Source organism: Rhincodon typus, chromosome 26 (genome assembly GCF_021869965.1).
Source record: "Rhincodon typus isolate 14 chromosome 26, sRhiTyp1.1, whole genome shotgun sequence".
In the NCBI taxonomy this organism is placed as follows: Eukaryota; Metazoa; Chordata; class Chondrichthyes; order Orectolobiformes; family Rhincodontidae; genus Rhincodon; species Rhincodon typus.
Genome location: NC_063357.1, coordinates 9,232,385 through 9,252,992, shown reverse-complemented (window position 1 = coordinate 9,252,992; position 20,608 = coordinate 9,232,385). Strand labels below are relative to the sequence as shown.

Genomic DNA, 20,608 nt, shown 5'->3' with positions numbered 1-20,608 from the left:
TAACCTACAAAGAGGCAGGCATAGCTTGGGTCCATGCGGGTACCCATGGCCACCCGCTTTGTCTGTAGGAAGTGGGAGGAATTGAAAGAGAAGTTGTTGAGGGTGAGGACGAGTTCGGCTAAGCGGATGAGGGTGTCAGTGGAGGGGGACTGGTCGGGCCTGCGGGATATTGGCCTGTTTTGCTCGTTTGGTATGATGGGCTGAATGGCCTCCTCCAGTGCCGCCACAGTTTGAATGAAGAGCAGGGGGCGGGGTCAGTGATGTTACGCGTTGTGGGTGGGGCGTCATGACGTAAGGATGTGGGCTGGGCCTTGGGCAGCGAACGGGGGCACGTGTCACGGAGGCCTGAGGGCAGTCAGGAAGGCGGGTTCGCACCCAGTGACGTTAAAGTGTGGGCGGGGTGGAGCGGGGCTCATTGTCGTAAGGGTCTGGGCGGGGCACGAAGTGGTTTCAGAGACGCGGGACGTTGACGGGGCCGCGGTCTCCGGTCTCCGGCGCAGTGGGCGGGGCCAGGCTCACGCTTGCGCCATCCGTCCACCGCTGTCGGCGGCGGGTGGGCGTGTCTGGGCCGGAGATCTCGCGAGAGCCGCTGAATGTATCAGTTTGCGGTGGGCGGTGGGAGCACGTGGGCCGGTGGTGGAGCCCGGAGTCTGAGAGCGGTGCAGAGAGTGAGAGTGCGACTCGCCCTCGGCCTACTGTCTGAGCAGGCCTCCTCAACCTGGTGACCTTGTCCCCCATCCTCCTCCTCCCTTGGGTGAGTTACAGTCCGTGAACCCACCCCTCAAACCCCCCGCCTCCCATAACCTCTGGCTGAGGCCTGTGTGAGTGCGGTGGGTCCGGGGACTGGATTTATCCCGGTCCTCTGTCTCCCTGCGGCTTTTTTCTCTCTCGCTCTCCCGTCTGGAACACGGGGACCCGCCGCTCTGGCGCTGTGCCTTCCCGGGGTGACCCTAAGTCGATGAGCCCAAGGTCGGGCTGCACTATGCGGATTCGCTGGGCCTGGGTGGGGAGGAGGGCTGGTCGCCAAACTGCGGCTGGTGGGTTAAACCCGAGTGAGAGCCTCCCGCGGTGATGGGGGTTGGGGGATGGAGCTGGGCGGCCCCGCTGCAGAAAGACACTCCGGGGGAATGGGGTGGCAGTGGAGGTCATTGGGCGGCCGCTGTTCGCCTTTATACGGAGCGGCCCTTTTCCCTCGAATCGGTCGGGAAGCGGGAGAGAGGAACGCGGGGGGGCCCGATTTACAATCCTGCCAAAAAAACAGCAATACGAACCAGTGTTTGAAACACTTTCTGTGGGGGAAGCTAGCGATTAGCGCATTGCCTGCAAACAAAAATAATCCTGACCAAGTATTAAGTTTTTTCTGGTATTGTCGGGAATTGGCTTCATTTCATTGAAAGGTGTCTTGCTAATTTTATTTTGTGTCAAGAGTTTTTGTTCTCTCAGACCGTTGTTGCAAGGCAGATTCTAGAAATACCTGCCATCCACAAATATGTGTGCTTACGACTTGTCTGCGCTCCCAGTTTCACATTCAAGACGCAAATGTTTTTGGCATAGGATGTGCCAGTCATGCTGCCCACGTCCTGATCTGCCCTTTATGGCAGCAGGAAACTTGCAGAATGAGCTCAGTGCTTATTGTAGCTGGCTTTATTTGAATGGTTTGTTCTTAGTTCAGTTTGCCTCATGACTCAGGCTTTTTTGAAAAAATGCAATAAATTGAATTTTAATGATCGGGGTTACAATAGAGAGTAGTGCTTGGTCTTCTGGAAATAATATCGTTCTCTTGTTCTTTAAAACTGCAGCTTAAAAAAAAAAGTACCATGCCAGTCTGACTCTGATTGTTCTACTGCTCTTTTAAGCTTTGTGACAAATTAAGTGACTGATTTGTGTGTGAGACTTCAATATGACAGTTTCTGTTTCAGCCTTGCTGTTCAGATTCATAGTATTATCAGTATTTGTGAAATTTTCATTGCACTCCTTCAGGCAGTATATCCAATGTGTTTGAAGTGTACAGTTTTTTGCTGTAATATATGGGCAGCTAGTTAGTTTTGAAGTTTGCTCCAATTGATCCTGTGTTAAAATCACTGCTGCAGTGATTGTGCTGATAGCCGCATCTTGAAATGACTACTTTCTCACGTCCCATTCTTATCAGTGCTGTTGTTAATGCCCCGCCCTAAAATGAATTGACCGTGCTTCTGTGCAAATGTGTCTTTTCCAGATTCTGTTTGGTTGTGGCATTTGTTCCCGGTCTGGGGTGACTTTAGATTGGAATAGACTCAAAGGAACTGGAGTTATGCTGACTGGGCGTAGGGGAATGTGTGTGTAGAGGGCAGGTTAACTGTGAAGAGCTTTCTTTGTACACAATTGTTTCCACTTCAGTTTATTTCTGCACGTTGACAGTTGACACTTTTTTAGTGGAGGAACCGACTTGACTGGGTTTGTAGCAATGCAACATGGAAGTGTCCACTCTGGTGAAAAGGAGCTGAACTGTGGATGTTTGTGGCAATTATGAAAAGTTGTATTGGATGTTGTGCTTTTCAGGCTTTCAATGAAGAAAGACATCACATGATAACCAAATTGTCTTTGTGTGTGGGGGGGCGGAATAGGGCCAATTTTGGGGGGTGGGAGTGCGTGGTTGTTGATCACAAGGAGGCTGTGGTTGCAAAAGTGGAGCAGCCGCTGGAGTGAGGGAGGGAATGCCAGTGTGTGCCCTTGAAGCCTTAAGGCCTAGTGACCACTTCTGGGTGAAGAAGGGATAGAATGCACATGTGGGAGATAAATGTTATACTTGAGCGAGCTCAGAATGGAAGGGAGGAACATAAATTTGTGCCTTCAAAAACTGAATTTTAGTATGGATGAGCAGACTGGGCTGGTTGCAGGATCTGATGCAGACATCCAGGGTTTCTAGACACATTAACATAAATCAAAGAACTGCGGATGCAGGGGATCTGAAGCAAAACCAGAAATTGTTGGCGAAACTGAGCAGTTCTGGTGAAGAGTCACGAGTCTCTCAACATGACTCGCCTTTGCTCCCACAGATGCTGCCCTGCCTGCTGAGTTTTGCCTGTGATTTCACTTTTTGTTTTTAGGCATATTGGGTTTGGAGGGTCACTGCTGAAAGGGGAATAGTGCCAGGCAATAGGAATCGGGCATTTGCAATGCTAGCTAGTATTGTTGCAGCAGGGGCAGAGAAGAGGTGCATGGGCATATGTTAATTGGGAGAAGAGTGAGGGATTCGGTGGTGGAGTTGATAGACTAAATGGATGTGAAACAAGAGTTCAACTTGGCGGAGGCTAAGTAGCAAGAAGCTCCATTCTGATGATGAATTTGAGGTTTTGCTGCAGGTGTTCAGGAAGATTGACATCATATGAAGGTTAATATGAATATCTCAGATATTGTACACCAATGGGAAGTGATACTGGCTGTGAACATCTTGTACTGTGAGCTTGGGCAACCTTATGGTGTTTTACTTGAGAAACATCGCCATCAAAGCAGACCACTTGACTGGCATCGTATCCACTTCCCCCACCCATGCTCAGTAGCAGCAGTGTGTACTATCTACAAGATGCACCGCAGAAATTCACCCAAGTTCCTCGGACAGCTTTCTTCTAGAAGGAAATGGGCAACAGATACATGGGAACATAACCATCTGCAAGTTCCCCTCCAAGCCACTTATCATCCTGACTTGGGAATGTTTCATTATTACTGGGTCAAAATCCTGGAATTCCTTCCCTAAAGACTTTGTGGGTCTACCCACAGCAGGTGGACCACAGCGGTTCAAGAAGGCAACTCACCACCAACTTCTGAAGGGGCAACTGGGGACGGACAATAAATGCTGGCCCAGTCAACAACACCCACATCCCACAAATGAATGAAAAACACCTTAATGCTCAGGTGTCTCTGTTTTTGTGCAATACAGTCCCTAACTGGCAACCTATAAGAAGATGGATTGGGAGTGAGGGAGAGATGTTGAAGAAAGGCCACCTGTGGGTTGGAACTGAAGCATAGTCAGGGCAGGGTTGAGGGAGGCATACTTTTCAACTCTTCCTGTTCAATGTCTCTACAGAGTGCAAGTTGGAATTCAAGTCTTGCTTGAAGGACAGAGAATCCTCAAAAATGTATCTTTGTTCCTAGAACTCTCTTTGCAAACATAAGTGCGGTTAAAGTTATTTTTAACTAATTTTTGGCACCTGAGCATTATATCTACAGTCAAATTACTTGGGCATGTACCTGATGATATAGATGCACGTGGTAAGGGCTATGTTCACGTGCCATTATTGGAACTGATCTCTTGCAATGGCTGAAGATGAATGGGCCACGTGGTGCTTAATGGATTTTGGCTTGTGTTCCAAGATTGTTTGTGGCAGATTCAAGTGGCAGTCCCCATAAGAGTGTATCATGTGTTGCGCACCACCTTTTGCTTTTAAAGTTGCAAGATTCAGTTTCAAGGCTTGTTACCGTCAGTAGTACATGGTGACCCTAAAATGGCAATTAATTGGATTGAAATCAGCAAGACAGGTCAGAGGGAGGCAAGGTTGTGCCATTTCAGTAGTGTACTTGTTATCCCATTCACTTTGCATGAGACAGGGCCCTGATTGAAAACCAGACAGAAACATCACTAAGTTGCTGTTGCCACCAAGAAGAGGAATTACGTGATTTATCTTTTGGGAATCTCATGGCACAGTGGTAGTATTCCAACCTCTGGGTTGGAAGGAGTAGGCTCGAGTCTCACCAGCTCCAGAGTTGTCATAACCTGTCCGAACAGAGTGATTTGAAAATATCTGAAAGGTGGGTCAGAATTTCTTGAAAATGTTGCTGCTTTGGTAGATCGGACCATGCACTGGTTAAAATGGAAGAATTGGCCCTGTGCAAGTGTTTGTGTCTGGTTCCACAGTGGAGACCAGCCTCTGTGTGAAGGAGAGAGTTGAGTACTGGACTTCACAATGATATAAATTTTTAAATAAAGTCCTATGTTGATGGTGAAAGACTTTTTTTATTTAAGATTTTCACATTGCACTCAGGGCAGTTTACCAAATTGAAGGTAACGCACTGTATTCCTCAATGAGAGGAAAGTACCGATTTGTTTGGAAGGTGGTTCTGGTGAAGAATGTGCCTGTTATTGATGATTGACAGTGGACTGCTGGACTTTGTTTAAATTTTAAACCAAAAAGGTTTACCCTGGTGTGTGTTTCGCCCTGAGAAATGAACCTGTGAGTGGATGCCACCTTTTTGTGGAGTTGGAATGGGTGCTGTGTGTGCCATATGTTCCTTTTTTTTCTGCAAAAAACAGGGCTCTGTGATTTAGTACGTAGCTGCCAGTACACACCAGGCAATGTTTTTAGGCACTGCTCAAATTGAGTTAGCAAAAGACAAGATATTATGTAGACAGCAGGCTGTTCAGTAGCCACTCAGCAAGTGAGTTATAGAGTCATTGAGCTGTACAGCATGAATACAGACCATTTGGTCCAACTTGTCCATGCCGACCAGATATCCTATATAAATCGAGTTCCGTTTGGCCCATATCCCTCTAAACCCTTCCTATTCATGTACCCATCTCGATGCCTTTAAAATGTTGTAATTGTACCAGCCTCCTCCACTTCCTCTGGCAGCTCGTTCCATACACGCACCACCCACTGTGTGAAAGAGTTCCCTCTAGGTCACTTTCAAATCTTTCCCCTCTCACCTTAAACCTATCCCCTTTAGTTTTGGACTCTGCTACCCTGGTGATAGGATCAATGCCTTCATGATGTCATAAACTTGTACAAGGTCCTCAGCCTCCAATACCCAGGGAAAATAGTCCCAGCCTATTCAGCCTCTGCCTATAGCTCAAACCCTCCAACCCTGGCAATATCCTTGTAAATCTTTTCTGAACCCTTTCAAGATTCACAACATCTTTCCTACAGCAGGGAGACCAGAATTGCACACAGTATTCCAAAAGTAGCCTAACCAATGTCCTGTACAGCCACAAATGACCTCCCAACTCCTTTACTGAATGCACTGACCAATAATGGCAAGCATACCAAATGCCGCCTTCACTATCTTGTCTGCCTGCGACTCCACTTTCAAGGAAATATGAACATACGCTCCAAGGTCACTCTTTTTCAGCAACATCCACCCACCGGCCCTTACCGTTAAGTGTATAGATTGATGATTTTGACTCACGGAATGTTTATCGATGTGGCGTAAAGGCACTGTTCAACTGTTTGACTTCAAGTTGTTGAGGCTTTCAGAGAAAATAATTCCTCTGATACAGTCCAGAGCAAGCCACCGACATCTTCATGCTTGAGCTAAGCTGTTAAGAGGTGATGTCATAAAGCATATGTTCACCTGAAGGTTTGTGGATACTTGAAGCTTCCTCTGTAAAGAAAATATAGAGCTGGAGAGAGGTCACTTCAGATATCAGAGCATAAAGGGGAAATCCCAGTTTTCTGCAGATGCTAAAAGCATGGGTAGGACCAATTTAGGTACCAAAATGTGCATGGCTTTATCAAATATTTTGTCTGCCTTTACCAAGGAAGAAAATGCTGTCATGGTGCAAGGAGACAGTCCAGAAATATGAGTTTATAATTAGTACAAATTGGACACGCTGTCTGTACTTAAATTAGGTGAGGGCCAGGTCACATGCATCCATAGACATTGAGGGAAGTGAGTGGAAATTGTGGAAGCATTCAGTCTGTCCAGTCAGCTTCAGACTGTGGGGTGAAGCCAGAGGACTTGAGAATTGCAAATGTTGCTCCATTGCTGATAAAACGGTGTAAAGTTGAGATAGGTAGCTGTAGGTTGGTCAGTGGTGTGGGAGCTACTAGAAACACTAAATCGGTACAAAATGATTAATCACTTGAGTGAATCTGGCTTAATTGAAGAAGACCAGTATGAATTTAAGGGCAAGTTGTTTATCCAGGTGGAGTTTTGACAGTAAGTGTGTTGACATGGTGCACAAGGACATTTGATTAAAAAATGCCTCTCAAAAGACTGAACAAAGTTATAACTCATGGAATAAAAAGGACAGGAGCAAAATTGACAGAAAAAGTGGTTAATGAATGGGTTTTTTTTGTCATGGAGTTCCCCAGGACTATATGCTGGAACTATAGGTAGGGAAGGTTTAAAGAGATGTAGGCTGCACACCAGCAAATGGGACTAGTTCAGTTTAGGAAACCTGATTAGTATGGGTGAGTTGGGCCGAAGGGTCTGTTTCCGTGCTGTGTGACTCTGATTTGATGATCTGTGGTTTCTTTGGTTATATATTGATGACCTACACCTTGGTGTGCAGAGTGCAATTACAAAGTTTGCAGACGCTACATGGAAGTACTGAGGAACATGGTGCAGAACTTCAAAAGGACATAGACAATTCAGTGGAATGGGCAGACAAGTGGCAGATGGAAATGAATGCAGAGAAGTGTGCTGAGAGTCAGTTTGGTAGGAATGTGTCACAGGCACAGAGGGACCAGGCTGTGCGCCCAGACATGGGTCTGTTGGCCAAGATTGAGAGGAGATTTGATAAGGGTAGCTCAAAATCCTGAGCACTGAGGCCAATGTAGATTAGGAAAACTGTTCTTATTAGCAGAAGGATTGAGAGCTGGGGGCATTGATTTAAGATGAGTGGCAAAAATAAGCAATGGTATCATGAGAAACCTTTTGGCATAGTCATTGGGTTGGGATCTGGAATGCAGTGAGCCTGGGATTGAGTCAAAATGGCCGTCTCCATTCAGAATCTGGATAAACAGCCCCTAACGGGATGCTAACAAATTGACAAACTAATCGCGAATGGAAATTTAGTAAATTAAAATAACATTATCCGGGTGATGTCGCACTCCCTCCCCCAGAGTGCCTTTTTCTGTGCTGTGATATTTGTGATTTTTATTTGGGACAGGAGAGGGTGTGAGGGATGTGGATCTAAGGTAATATACTGGTGGGGCTATGATTGAATTGAAGGGGGATACAAGATGCGAGGGGCTTTAGTTGACCATGGGAACAGAAGAAACCAAATGTGTATGCATGCACTATGACACTCCACAGGTAGTCCTTGTGCTGTCTGCAACCATTGGTTTTGGAAGTCAGTCTGCACATGTTTGATGTAATGGTTGGCACGTGCCTGGGAGGGAGAGGAGGAAGTTGCCAAGCGCTCTTAGTTGGGAATGGGGATAAGAAGGAATTTCTTCACTTCGCTGCTGGTGAATCTTTGGAGTTCTCAACCCTGGAGGGTCAGTGATTGAGGATATTCAGGACAGATTGCTTCATTTCTAGATAATGGCAACATCGCGGGATACAGGCACAGTGCAGTAATATGGTGTTGAGATAGATGATCAGCTGTGGAATGGCCTGTTCATGCTCCTGTTTTCCATGTGGCCATATAAACGCTGCTTCTATGATCAGTCCTTGATGTCTCCCAGGAGGTGGGAGAGTAATTTGCAGCCGGATCTGTTCCAGGTGGGACTACTGTGAGCAGTTGGAATATGAAAAATTGCCTGGCGTCTGTAATGGGGAAATTAAATCTCGAAGTGGAGTCCTGTCAACAATCATGCTTGAAGTGATAATTTTCTTTCAGTGTGGCTTTTTTTTTCCCTCAGATGTGTAAATGTTGTCTTTACCTCCTCGAGTTGCTTGTTCTTAAAATGTCTTATTTCCGCTGGATGTGAAATTGTCATCAGCATTTTAATAAAGATGCTGGAAAACAAAAAGTGGTGATTTGAAAGGTTAGCTATTGCAAATAAACAGAGTTCAAAGAGCAAACTCTATTAACTGTGACTGGAAGTGTAACTGAAATAACAGTGGTGTAGCTTTCACTCTGAAATGGAGTTAGGTGGTATACGTGAGTATCTTTCTGTGTGTGTTTCTGTGAAATAACTTTGCCACTCCTTAAGAGCCTGGGCTGCCACCTTTTCTCTGGGAAGCTGTTTCATCATGCTCACAAATGATACCTTGTATCCAATGATTAAAGCAACTATAACTGTCATGTATCTGGATTTGCTACAAAGTCACTCTATCTTTGAAGCTCCACACTTACGTGGCGAGATTGGAGAAGCTGGGATTCGTCTCGGGTAATTTGAGAGTTTTTGAAATCGTAACAGTGTGTATGGGGAGAAACTGTTCCTTTAGGCACCAGGGTTGAGAATGAGGGGACATTGCTGAAAGCGATTGGCAAAATAAGGTGAGGAGAAGGATATCCTTTGGCTGCAGCGCATGGTTAGGATCTGGAATGCCTTGCCAGAGAGTGTGCTGGATGTGGCTCGGCCCAGTGATTGGATAGTAGCTGGATGGAGAAGGATTTTTTGGGGCTGGGTGTGGGTGAGATGATCTGAATTGTTCTGGCAGAGGGTTGGCACTGATGTGATAAGACAGCTGTTCTGCTTATGTGCTGTGACCTTCCTGAGATTTGTTTTTATTTCGGTGCTGACAGCATTATTTACCGTGGAGCCATAGTCACAAGAGGGAAGAAACTGACCCATCCAGGAGGCTATCTTAGTCCCCCCTCCCCCTGACTTGCTGGAGTAGAATTCCTCGACGTTAATGTCCCTGTGCATCTCTCCAGTCAGATTTTGATGGGACAACACACTTAAACAAATCACCCATGTACTCCCTGAAAAGTTACAGGGGATATTGCTGCCAACCATTGGGCACCACAGCAGGAACTAATTACATCAACATTGATTATTTTAGACAGTTGGGTAACTGTTGAAATCAGGGCACGGTCTGAGCTTAGAAGTTTCACTTGGTCTGTTAAATCTAAGTCGAGTGCACTTTTCATCATAAGGAAATTCTGGATGAGGTTGCTAACTCATTGCCAAGTGAGATTTGTTTCCCTTTCCACGTGTCGGGGGATTATTCTGGATTCCCGTGTGAAGTTGAACAAACACCAGCCTCTCCCTGCTGTAGAGTCAAGCTCATTTCCAGGTCTTCCCAGGTCGGATGTTGTAATGAGGTCAACACAATTTCATGCAATTCCACTGACCTTCACCTGCGGAAGTGTGCGATCAAAACAAACTATTGAGAGTTTGGGCTCGTGACTGGGACTCTGCAGCTCCACCGACAGCATTTATTGAAGAGGGTGGTGAGTTGGTCCTCTGTGACTCGCTCAAGTGGGAACTGTGATCCCTCTGTTTCCAATACCGCTTAGTGGTCCCAGTGCTGGCAAGGTGGGAATGTTTTGAAGTAGGCACGAATTCCTGGAGTTCCAGTGTGGGTGTGTTGCATATTCCGCCCTCAAAAAAACTTAGAATTAAGCTGATGTAACTTGATTCATACTTCAGTTGCGTCGGAGAGCAGGAGTCTTTGGGTAGTTGCTCCAAATTGTAGGTATCAGTCAGACTGAATTAAGAATAATAGTTTAAATGGAATATAATTTGTACCGTGGGTAGACTGGTTCTAAAGATGATGTGGTGAACCTCTTTCTGTTTGGGTGGTCCTGATCCATTTATTTTTAGATGTTGTACATACTCCACAGGCAAGATGCCTGTCCCAGGTGATCAAGTTGCAGAAGTGGCTATTTTGGGTGCTTTTCCCATCAAGCAAGAGAAGTGTGTGAGATGAACTCGCAGTAGGGGTGGGAAATAGGCTGTCCATGCAGGAGCAGGAGTAGGCCATTCAGCCCCTTGAGCCTGTTTTGCCATTCAGTGAGATCATGGCTGATCTAACTTCCTTTGGTCCATATCCCTTCATAACCTTGCAGGATAAACTTTGATCAACCTTAGATTTAAAATTAACAACTGATCTAGCATCCGCTGCCATTTGTGAAAAAGGGTTCCAAAGATCTACCACTCTTTGCGTCCTAACATTTGTCCTGAATGGTCAGACACTCAATCTCAGGCTATGACCCCTAGTCTTAGAAGCTCCACTAGTGGGAAATGGAAACGACAGGGTTGATAAAGATGAATTCATGCTATTTTTGAAGACTTCCATTAGATCATCCCTTAATCATCTAAATTCTACAGAAAACAGACCTACTTTGTCTAATCTTTTATAAATTAATCCCTCAAGTCCCGGTCTTATTCTTATAAACCTACATTGTTCTCCCTTCGAGGCCAATACACCCTTTCTAAGGTGTGGCGCCCAGATCTGTGCTCAGTTCTCCAAGTGGGGTCTAACCAAGGTTTTATGTAACTGCAGCATAACATCTGCATCCTTGTACTCCAGTCCTCTGGATATAAAGGCCAATATTCCATTAGCTTTTTTTGATTATTTTCTGTGCTGGTTTGAGACATTTTAAAGACCCATGCACCTGAACTTGATTTGCCTTAGTTTGGCTGATTTACCTAGCCTGTCAATATCCCTTTGTAATTTCAAGCTGTCATCTGTACTGTCTACAATGCTGCCTAACTTGGTGTCATCAGTGAGATTGGATATGTTACATTCTATGCCATTATCCAAGTCATGAACAAATGATGTGAATAATTGAGGCCCTAACAGAACCACTGGTCACCCATCCTGCCAATATGAGTACCTCCTCATTATCCCCACTTCTTGTTGCTGCCACTTTACAATTTCACAGCCATGTCAGTAATTTGCCCTCCGTAGTAGGTGTAGTGGACAGCGAAGGAGGTCACCTCAGGGTACAACAGGATCTTGATCAGATGGTTCAAGGAGTGCCAGATGGAGTTTAATTTAGCTAAATGTGACGTGCTGCATTTTGGAAAGACAGGGACAGGTCTTGTACACTTAATGGTAAGGTCCAGGGGTGTGTTGCTAAACAGAGACCTTGGAGTGCAGGTTCATAGTTCCTTGAAAGGGAGTCATAGGCAGATAGGATAGTGAAGAAGGCATTTGGTATGCTTGCCTTTATTGTTCAATGCATTGAGTATAGGAGTTGGGAGGTCGTGTTGTGGCTGCACAGGAGTTTTAGAATACTGTGCAATTCTAGCCTCCCTGCTATAGGACGGATGTTGTGAAACTTGCAAGGGTTCAGAAAGGATTTATAAGGATGTTGCCAGGTTTGGGGGGGGGGTTTGACCACTCGGGAGAGGCTGAGGGCTCTCCTGGCTGGGGTTATTCTCCCTCGAGTGTCAGAGGCTGAGGGGTGACCTTGTACAAGTTTAGAAAATAATGAGGGACACGGAGAGTAAATAACCAAGGTCTTTTCCCTGGTGTGGGAGAGTCCAAAAATGGAGGTCATCGGTTTAAGGTGAGAGGGGAAAGATTTAAAAAGGACCTGAGGGGCAACTTTTTCAGAGGGTGGGGCATGTATGGAACGAGCTGTCGGAGGGAGTGGTGGAGACTGTATCATTACAACATTTTAAAAGGCATCTGGATGGGTATATGATTAGGAAGGGTTAAGAGGGATATGGGCCAAATGCTGGCAAATGGGATTAGATTTATTCAGAGTATCTGGTCGGCATGGAAGAGTTAGATTTGAAGGGTTTAATTCTATGCTGTCTGTCTGAGTTTGGTGGCCTTCTGCCTTAGTTTAACAGTCTCTTGAGAGAAGACATTCCTCTTCGTCTGAAAAGCCTGCCCCTTACTCTGAGTCTGTCTCCTAGTTGGAGAGACCCTTTGGGGAAGCATCCTTCCTGTACTCGCCCTAAAATACCTTTAAGAAGTTTGTGGATATTTTCTAGTCAACTTGTTCAGAGATGTTATTGCACCAGTCAGAAGCAAGGTAGGGCTTGAACTCGAGACTCCTACCACTGTAAGAATGTTTCACACTTCAATGAGGTTAAATGTAGATATGTGCAGGAGAGCTCAAGATTGGCTTGATAGAATCCTTTAGGGTGACCAGGGTAATCTGGATCATTACAGGCTGCTCGTTTTAACCTTGTATTGGGAACCATCCTCCTAATAGCTGTGCTTGTAACACAAGTGTTCAAACCTCCCTTTGCTTTGAGAGAAGCTGATCAATTGTAAATGTCTGTGAATATATTCTTTCAGATTCTACCTTGACCTCGAGTTGTTTGTGTGTTGCAGTCAGTGTGACAGAAATAGCTCAGGGACTGATGAACTAATATAGGCATTGCTAATGTAATGGTGGATACATTGTAGCTGACCTGCCTACCACTGTTTCTAACCCTGCAACTGTTGGATTTGAGTTGGGAAAATTCAGTCAAAATACTAGATTAATGTTTGCACATTTCCTGCAGCCTGGCGAGGGTATTTTGCAAATAGCCACGTTTGTCTTAGATAGTGTGATACATTCCATTTCCATCTTTGGATCTTCAGGCCAAATGCAAATTAAGTTACCTTTTTAAATTCTTTTCTAATGACAGAGTTCTAAATGCAGAATTTGGAGCAGAACTGATAAGAGTCAGTGATCCTGCACCATATAAGCCTCCCTGGTACTTAACCAGCTCCTTAATCAAATTTGGACTGTTTCCTCCCGATGTCATAGTCATAGAGGTCTACACTGAAAAAGGCCCTTTTGGCTCATTGAGTATGCACTGGTCAAAAACAAGCATCTAACTAATGGTAGAGTGTCTAGATATTAAAGGTATCAAGGGACATAGATTGGAGACATGGCGTTGAGGTAGATCTGCTGTGATTTTGTTGAAGATTTCAAGGGGCTGAATGGCTCACTTCTGTTATCTGATTCTTACACCCTTGCTGCTTTGATTAATGGAATTTCTTGTACATTGTTACTGGAATAATTTTTAATGACTGTGTTTAATAGTGTGTGCATGTTATGAAAAACTTGTTTAAATAGGGTTGTGGTCTGGCACTGAGTGTTCAAAGCTGCCAACTTTGTCCCAGTTTGTGAAGGCTTCATTTATCCCAGTGGCCAGTAGGTTGATGCACTGAGTGCAAAAATTGAGCAGGGATCAGAATTCTATTTTCCGCCTGTGTTACTGTTATAACAGCTAGCAAATTGGCATCTTGCCTGTGAGCAGGAAAATGTGGACCTGGTTGTCTACAACAGACTCCTCCAGTGCTACCTATTGGGAGGTGGGTGTATCCATGGACAGGGCCGGACTGACCTTCAATGGTTGAATTCCCTTGAGTTTTGTTCTGGATGTTGCAATTGAACCTACCACATAGCTGTTCATTTGGAAGATTACCAGGTTTTAACGGTGGAGACAGAAAAGGAACTTTTTGCTGTAATGGTAGATCAGCTAGAAACTGTCCCTATTGATGTCTATTCTTGGGGATTTGATCAATTTCTCACTGTGACCTCCAGCTGATGTTTGAGACTTGTGCCTTGTTTTATTGCTTGAGCCTTGATTGTTGAATCCAAATTTTCATGCGAGTGGCAACTGTGGCTCTTAGAGGGTTTGGTTTATTTTATTTTAACTGATTTCTCACTTGGTCTATCCAATGCCCTTGAAGCACTGTCCCAGAGCACCACTTTCATGTGCTGCCTTTATATTTGAGACTACATCTGGAGCACTGACAACAGTTTGGGTCCTCTCATTTGAGGAAAGATTTTTTTTGGAGAAGGTTCACTAGGATGGACCCCTGTATGGAGGGATTGCCTTGTGAGCAAAGGCTAGACAGGTTGGGATTCTCCTCACTGGAGTTGAGTAGAATGACAGGTGCTAACACTAAACTGGATTCTTAAGGGGATTGACAGGGTAAATGCTGACAGGATGTTTTCCGTCGTGGGAGAGTCTCGGACCAGAGGGCATAGTCTCCGAATTAAGGGGTGCCAATTTGAGACTGAGATAACGGGGACTTCAAGTGTTGAGTCTTTGGAACTCCTCTCCACAGAAGTGTGGGGACTGATTCCTCATGTGCATTTAAGGCTGAGATATATAAATAGAAGGGGTTCAGGAGTTACAAGGAAAGGGTAGGAAAGTGGACGTGAGGAATGTCAGGTTAGCCACTATCCTGTTGAATGGTGGAGCAGACTTGGGCGGGGGCGGGATTGGCTACCACCTGTTTCTGATGGACTTCTTTGTGGGTCTGAAAGTTGGATGACTGGCCTGTTTCAACAATTATTAAGGTTTGCTGCACCATTTCAATAAGATTGTAGCTGATTGGCCTCAGTCACACTTTCGCACTTTGCCCCTTAGATTTTTTGCACGCAAAGTAAATCATCAGTTTCTGTTGTGAAGGAGGATCCACAGCTCACTGTAGAGAATGTCAAAAATTCACAATCCTGTTGGGTGAAGACATTCCTCTTCTCTGTCTGAAATGCCTGATCTTGAGATCTACCTCCAAGTTTGTGAACATTTATAGAGGTTTGAGTTCAATTCTGATCCATTCCTAGTCATGCAGTCAAAACCTGACCAGGCTCTGGTTCGTAGAAGTTCATAGAATCCCTACAGTGTGGAAACAGGCCCTTCGGCCCAACAAGTCCACACCGACCCTTGCAGCATCCCACCCAGACCCAACCCCCTATAACCCACACACCCCTGAACACTATGGGCAATTTAGCATGGCCAATCCACCTAGCCTGCACATCTTTGGACTGTGGGAGGAAACCGGAGAACCTGGAGGAAACCCACGCAGACACGGGGAGAATGTGCAAACTCCGCACAGACAGTCGCCCAAGGCTAGAATCAAACCTGGGTCCCTGGCGCTGAGAGGCTGCAGTGCTAACCACTGAGCCACCGTGAAAAAACTTCTCTTCGCAAATACATTGCATGAATCCTCAGCTTGAGAGAGGGGAAGAGTGATTGAAGAGTGTTCCATTGATGAGAAAACAGCTTGTATTTGAATGACTAGCCTTTTTCAAAAATTAAATGTGCAGTCTGTTAGAAATTTGAGTGAAGGAGTGAGCTGGAGAAGGAAGTGGTCTGAATATTAAACCCACCCTTTTTAAAAAAAATTGTTTTGCTTCTAATATGTTACTGCCTGTGCACACTCCTTTTTTGAATTACTCGCCAAAAATCATCTAAACCTGTTTAAGGATGGTTACTGGGAAAGCAGGAGGAAGTTGTGGATTAAAATAAGGCTCAGTAAAATTTTCAGAACATTTTCCAATTATATTTTCGGTTAGAATCGATGCGGTATCTCTTCTCACTTGCTGCAAAATGTTTGTCATTTGCTTAGTGGGCAGCAAGGCTTACCTCCAAGTCGTGAGGTTTGTAGGTTCAAGTCTCACCCTAGAGTCTTGAGCACAGAAACTGAGGCATTAATAAGGGAATGCCCATTTGTATGAGAGGTCAAACTAAGGCTCTAACTTGCTGCTTGGTGGCATGTGAAAAGATATAAAAGTGCTATTAATTGTGAAATATGTAGCAATGATCCAGCTTCCCTCCGTAATAAATACTCTTTGTATGTAACACTTTGAATAATCTGCAATGAATTTAGGTTTGTGAAGACCAAGGGTAGGACACTGCTGGATTGACTGGGTATAAAGGGCTAATTAGACCAACTACATAAACCTTTGAACTTCACCCAGGAAGAAAGTTAGTGCTTGAACTGTAAATGTAGTGATTTGGTTGAGACACGCCAAAGAGCTATCAATCTGCAAAGCCATCCTGTCAGATTAGTGATGCTAAATTATATTGATGTTCATAGGAAACGTAACTCCCAGGGTAAAGCATCCTTTTTGGCCACCATAAACATAGTTTGCACAAGAGAATTTGACAGTCCACACTTTTTTCAGGATATGTCTTCAAGTTTTAAGAGCTGAATCAGCCATGGCCAAGAGTGACAGCTGGGGAGAGATAGTAGGAACTGCTGATGCTGGAGAATCTGAGATAACAAGGTGTAGAGCTGGAGGAACACAGCAGGCCGAGCAGGAAAGCTGACATTTCGGGTCGAGACCCTTCTTCAGTTTTCAAGTGTTGCCACATTGTGTAAACGATTGTATCTCCTGTTTTGTCCGCAGTCAAGTCCCACAAACAACAGTTTGATAAATGATTTGGTTAATCTGTTTCATAGTGGTAATTGAGAGGGGGGAACAACTCTCCAATTCATGAAAAATGGCCTGTTTCAGCCAAACTATGCCCATCATGACCCTTTTTAGATGTGTGAAGCTCCAGGCTTGTGCAGGGAATGAGGAGTTTATCCTGTGAAGGGATGTACTCCTTCTGTAGGACTTGGGGAGCAGGGAGATCTGAAGGGCAGCACAATGGCGAGCACTGCTGCTTCACAGCACCCAGGTACAGTTCTACCCTGAGACGACTGTCTGTGTGGAGTTGGCACGTTCTCCCCATGCCTGTAAAGGGTTTGCTCCGGTGTCCTCCCACAGTCCAAAGATGTGCAGATTAAGTGGATTGGCCAGGCTAAATTGCTCTTTGTGTCCAAGGATGTGCTGGCTCGGTGGATTAGCCATGGGGAATGTTTTGTTGGAAAGATGTGATGGTCTGGGTGTGATGTTCTTTGGAGTGTCGGTGTGGAGTTGATGGGGCAGAATGGCCTCTTTCAGCACTGTAGGGATTCTATGATATGTGTTGGGGTTGCGTTATGTGTGAAAGATGGCAGTTGTCCTATGAGGGGGAAGCAACCAAGCCTTTGACCAGGGTGTTTCAGGATAGGCTTTGGCCCTCTGAGGTTGGGCACTGATAATTTCGAGGTGCCACACATCCACTCCAAATCTCTGTGGCTGCCTCAAGCTTGTGAACCCAGTATTTCAGCTGGGTGATCCCAATTGGAATGGCAGCCCAGGTTGGGAAGCCCTGCCTTAGTGAATGGTCGGGGGTATGTAACTACCAGCTCAGTTGAGGAGAGTGCTTGTGAAAATGCTGCATTCCCTCAGTATGGCACAGTTTTTGTTAGTCACTCATGAGATGTGGGCATCACTGGCTGCCCAGCATTTATTGCCCCTTCCTAGTTGCCTTTAGAAAGGGAGTGAGCTGCTTTCTTGAGCTGCTTTCTTGAGCTGGTGCTGTTCACATGCTGGAGGTAGACCCACAATACCATTTGGGAGAGACTTCCAGGATTTTGACCCAGGGACACTGGTGATATATTTGTTGGTCACTTTGTGTATTTTTAAATCTTTGGTTAAAACCTCTGACTTTATGACGAGATAGAATAATGGTGGCTTGAACCTCTTATTGTAATTTGCACCTGGATCTCTAGATTACTTGGCAACTGATTTTGAGTTTGCAGCAGAGGAGGAAAAGACGAGTGTGTGAAGTTTGAAAGTTGTTTCACATTGTAGCTCTGATGTTGAGTTGTGGCTCAGTATTGTTGGCATACATCCAGCAGGAGGCAGTCTTCCTCATTAAGTAATACTGCTTTGCACCTCTGACTTTGAGATTCTTGCCATTGTCCAGAAGTTTGCAGCCTTTTTGGGGGATTGCAACTGTCTGACCATTGGAATAGGTGTAGAACAGTAAGTTGAGTTTCACTAAAAAATGTAGTTCTTCCTTTGGAATTTGTTTGCTGTAGAGCATTTTGGTACTAAATGTTCCTTGGCCTCACAAGTTAAGACTTGTGCACAGATAGCAATTGGCTTCAAGTGCATTTCTGATGGTTGAAGCAGTTAACCATCTTGTCCGCACAAAGGGAAACTGATTTTTCCTCATTTATTAGTTTCAAATGACTTGCTAATTAAGTGTGATCCACTTGGAGAACAATTGCAATATTGGAGTTTTGTACCTTTCTGCACTTTGTCTCCCAAGATATGGAGTTGACCTATTTGCAGCCTGTCATCTTCCATGAAGTAACCATCCTGATGGTCTTGCTGAGGTCACGTGCTTCGTAGCAAGGGCCAAGCGCATTAGGATCTGCCAAAACTGATAGCTCACAGGGTGGGTGACAGTAACGGAGGTGGTCACATCGTTTGGGTTGAGTTGGCATTTTTTGAATTCTATCCTGAGGCGGAGTGAGTGAATGCCATAATCCTGGCAGGCTGTGGACTGCTGTCTGTGTGCTGAAAGTTTAACCTGAGAATCATGGGCGGTTGAGAAGGGAATTGAACCTGCGGTTTTTGGTGTCCCTGTGCTGACCCCACTTCTCTCTCACATGCATACGCACGCATGGGCAGGCGCACACTCGGTGGTGATGTATTATAAACCTGGCTTGGCCCAGCATCTATCACGGTTCAACATTGCTGCCAGAGAGCTGTGTGGGTATCAGAAAGGTGAACGAGTGCTTGCAAGCTCATTGGAATCGAAAGGAAGATAAGGGTTTCATAAAAATGTCTTAAAAAGCTTGTACCTTGTGTATGCACGCGAACATCCACAAGCACAATGGGTTGTAACAGCCTTCCCGAATGGCCAAATTGTTGGGTATTTGCCAGCATTCCCTGATTTTCTTTACAGCTGTGTGGGCCTTTGATGTCTGTGTACAGTTGCCACTTCCAGAGCCGGAAATTAGTGCCACAATAGGTGTGGCTATTTCTTTTGGATTACTTGGCTGACGCTGAAGTGATCATTCAGATGTAAAATGCTCAAAGCTAACATTACAACAGTGACTGCACTTAAATACTGCTTTGGCTATAATGTCTACTGGTCTTAAAAAGCACTCTGAATATTCAAGTCTTTGGATCCTCACATCTGGTAGTGGAGGTCTTCAGAACTGACCCCAATCTTGCATTTCCAAGGGAAACATGGGGATAATGTTTGGGAGAATCGTGGGCTTTTCCATTGTATCATAACTTTGTGTCTTATTGCCAACTGACTGCAGATTGGGATTGACTAAACTTGGCTGTCAGGCATCCCTGTTTTATGCCAGAAGTTTGAAGATGTCGGGGAAGGGGGGGTGCGGCGGGCAGTGGTATGTGAAGAAGCTGTTTTAACTCCATTTGAAGGCTCTTGGCTTGTACTTTCAACTTAGTTAATGTTTAAATATTTTCACATACCCAGAGCTAAAGCATTGAACAAGTGTCAATTAAACTGAAGTATTCATTAGTGTTGCCAGTGTCTGGCTTCATGTACCTTGGCACAAGTGGTAATGACTTCAGATTGTCTCCTTGCAGCCTACACACTCCAACACAACAGTATTAACTTGCTCACTGCTCATGTCGGCAGCCTATATTTATTGGCAGGTCAATCACGTCCTGTTCGCTTCTGTGACTATCGTAGAATGGTATTAATTAATTACATGAATTGGCCTCGTGTAATATTATTGATATGACACTTTGCCCCTCAGGTCTGTTGGTTCTCTGCAAGAGAAGCTCCATTGGTGCCATTCCCTGCCCCTGTGGCCCTGTAGTAATCTTTATATGATCCAGTTCTGTTTTTAATTTTGAAAGCCATGGTTGAATTGACCTCTGCTTTGTGCCCTCTTAAGCAGTGAATTGCAGATCCACTGTGTGTAAGAGAATGGTCTTGTTGCCATGACTTTTTATTGGTTTTCTCTAGTTCACACCCATTCTTACCATTTGGGGGTGGGGGTTGGAATAAAAACCATACTATCTGCTTTGTCTAGTTGCTTCATGATTTAAGATACCCTTCCTGCTTCCGAGTGAACAACCCCAATGTCTTCAATCTATCCCTGTCACTGAAGCCCCTCATCACTGGAAGTGTTATCATGAATCTTAAATTCTCTCTTGCGCTCGCTGTCACTGCCTCACCCCCTCTCTCAAGCCTTGAGATGATTGCTTTCCTTGTGGTAGTTTTGATCCCTGTTTGTGCATGTTTCAGTCTTTGGGGCTTAAATATATCACTTGCTGAGTGAAGTGACCTTTGATGGATGGCGGGGGTGTATCCCTTTCGACAAAGGCATAGGTCAGAAAATGAGGTGTTCGGAACTCTCAGAAAGAGACACGGGAGTGTGTAAGGTTTTCCTCCTCTTGTCTGCATCCAGACTCTTGAAAGGAGCTGGGATGTGGGCAGTGGTATAGTGTTCTATT

The 20,608-nt window shown here is 45.0% G+C and overlaps 1 protein-coding gene across 1 annotated transcript in view; it reads left to right on the top strand.

The window, feature by feature from the left end:
- Positions 1–452: 452 nt before the first annotated feature.
- Positions 453–20,608, top strand: part of akap1b (A kinase (PRKA) anchor protein 1b) — a 56,507-nt gene continuing 36,351 nt past the window's right edge. Inside the window, exon 1 of the mRNA XM_048612592.1 lies at positions 453–754. The gene's annotated coding sequence lies outside the window, so the exon portion shown is untranslated. The remainder of the gene's footprint in view (positions 755–20,608) is intronic.